A 2,617-nucleotide genomic window follows, 5' to 3' on the forward strand; every position below is an offset into this window, starting at 1 on the left:
AAAAGCCTGCACTGCCTTCCTCCGGCTCCAGCCCCCCTTTGAAAAGCTAAAAGCTAACAATAAAGATTTTTTTAAAATAAGGAGCGTTTTTAAAAATTGGGGGCAAAAGAAAAGCTAAAAGCTGCGCAAATGCAACAGGAAGGCAACGTTCAAAAGAGAGACGGGTAGCAAAAGCACCAGAGGCAGTGCGGGCGGACGCAGGGACGGGACCGGGGAAAGGGAGACTCAGCCGACCTGAGCGCTCACAGTAAAATTCATCTTTCCCATCGCAGCCCCGAACCCCGCGGGGGCACACGCGGGGCCTCCAACCGAGCCCTTCCCCCACCCCACCCCATCCCATCCCCGGCCTAGCGGCTCTGCACTCACTGCCCGGAAGCCACGGATCCGCGCCGCTGGACACCGCCTGTGCCGGAAGAAGTTCCGCCCCGTCCATCCTACGTAACGCCAATAGGGGCGGGACCCACAAGGCCGCCCTGATTGGTCAGATGAGTGGCAGGGCCCAGACGCGCCTGGGAACGTTACTCCGCGTTCAGAAGCAACAGTTTCAATATTTGGGCGGGACTAACAGCGTTGCTCAACAGCTGATTGGTTAACGTCCGAGGTCAATTTTTTCGGAATAGGGCGGGCTCCTGGGAGGCTGGCTCTGATACTAGACCACAAGCTGTGTCACGTTTGGCGCAGACAGGTTCAGAGTCTGGCACTGACGCTGCCCCTAAGTAAGCAGTGGGATGCAGCTCTGGGGTTTTAACCTGGGCGAGCGTGGTTGGCGGCTGACGAATCATTCTTTCATACCTTTTCTTTTTTAAAAAATTATATTTTTATTGATTTCAGAGAGGAAGGGAGAGGGAGAGATAGAAACATCCATGATGAGAATCAATCATTGATCAGCTGCCTCTTGCACGCCCCCTACTGGGGATCGATCCCAGAACCGGGCGTGTGCCTTGACCCGTAATCAAACCGGGACCTCCTGGTGGATAGGTCGAAGCTCAACCACTGAGCCACCCCAGCCAGGCCTTTCATCCTTTCTTTAAAGCATTTATCGTTCTATGCAGTGGGAGTCAGGTTAGAATGAAGAGGCGGCCCTACTTGGAGGAGCAGGTTAAGAAGTGGATACAGTCTGTAAAATATAAGTAAATTTATATAGAGTGCCTACTATTCGACAGGTATTTTCCCAGCCTCATAAATATGCTTTAACGTGTGTGGGTTGTTGTTGTTGTTGTTTAATTGATTGACTTTAGAGAGAGAGAGAGGAAGGGAAGGAGGAAGAGAGAGAGAGAAACGTTGATTTGTTGGTCTGTTTATTTATGCACTCATTGATTGCTTCTTGTATGTGTCCTGAAGGGAGATTGAACCTGAAACCTCAGTGGGCTCAGGGACTCCTGGTATTGGCACTTGGCAGGTGGGACTGAGATCACCCCCCCAACCTGGCCTCACCAGGAGAGGACATATCAGAGGGGTTACCTTGGTTGGCATCCCGTGGGAAGGAGGTTCTCTGGGCATTTAGGACATCCACACAGACTTGTGCATGGCATGAATGCTCCTGGCAGCATTATTCATAACTAGTAGCCCGGTGCATGAAATTCGTGCACATTAAAAGGGAATTAATTGCCCTAACCGGTTTGGCTCAGCGAATAGAGCATCGGCCTGCAGACTCAAGGGTCCCAGGTTCGATTCCGGTCAAGGGCATGTACCTTGGTTGCGGGCACATCCCCAGTGGGGGGTATGCAGGAGGCAACTGATCGATGTTTCTCTCTCATCGATGTTTCTGACTCTCTATCTCTCTCCCTTCCTCTCTGTAAAAAAATCAATAAAATATAAAAATATATATATATAAATTTATTAATAAATAACAGTAACAAAAGGATATAACAACAGAGGCATGATATAAAAACGACAAAAACATGATATGAAAACAACAAAAACATGGTATAAAAACAACAGTGATGCAAACAATGACTGATAAAGTGATTAAACTTATTCTAATATCTCCCTGTATACCACATTAAGAGTGAAAACACTTTCAGAGTGCTTGACTAATTTCCCTCGTGATGAAGTACTTAGAACTTTAACTGTAACATCACATGCTCTTCAAACTCGAGAGAAAGCAACATATAACTGACCATGTGCAAAAACGGGTTCAGGTAGGAACATGCCCGCAGCATCGGAGAGGGATCTGTCTTGTCCCCACAGGTAGGGAGACACAGGGACCTGGCCCACAGCCCTAGCTCGGTAACTCGGTCACACCGGCCATCTGCATAGCAACCATGGCTCCCGGGGCAGAGCCCGCAGGGCAGAGGGTAGGAGGGCCTGGGTTATTGCACCCGGGGTTGCTGGGACACCAGGCAGCTCTGAGCGAGAGTGAGCTGCTGTGAAGGTCTTCAGAGCATGAGGCCAAGTGAGAAGCAAAATACAGACCTTGCAGGGGTGGGGGGAGGAATGTGTCAGCATGTGCTTTTATTTACATAAACAAACAAAAAATGATACAGCTGATGAGGGAACTGGGTGTGGCAGACATCTTTAAGATCATGCTGAGCTTTGAACTTCAAGCTATCACCCGGCCGGCTAGTGTGGCTCAGTGGATTGAGCATCGATCTCTGACCCAAGAGGTCCTGGGTTT

The 2,617-nt window shown here is 49.4% G+C and overlaps 1 protein-coding gene across 4 annotated transcripts in view; it reads right to left on the reverse strand.

The window, feature by feature from the left end:
* Positions 1-416, reverse strand: part of MIIP (migration and invasion inhibitory protein) — a 9,409-nt gene extending 8,993 nt beyond the window's left edge. For 2 of the 4 annotated variants that reach the window (XM_015565880.1, XM_006766710.2), the window contains exon 1: positions 367-415. The gene's annotated coding sequence lies outside the window, so the exon portion shown is untranslated. Of the gene's footprint in view, positions 1-246; positions 337-366 lie in introns of those variants that run through there. The other 2 variants (XM_015565879.1, XM_015565878.1) reach the window with 2 other exon arrangements.
* Positions 417-2,617: the final 2,201 nt, after the last annotated feature.

Source organism: Myotis davidii, unplaced genomic scaffold (genome assembly GCF_000327345.1).
Source record: "Myotis davidii unplaced genomic scaffold, ASM32734v1 scaffold299, whole genome shotgun sequence".
In the NCBI taxonomy this organism is placed as follows: domain Eukaryota; kingdom Metazoa; phylum Chordata; class Mammalia; order Chiroptera; family Vespertilionidae; genus Myotis; species Myotis davidii.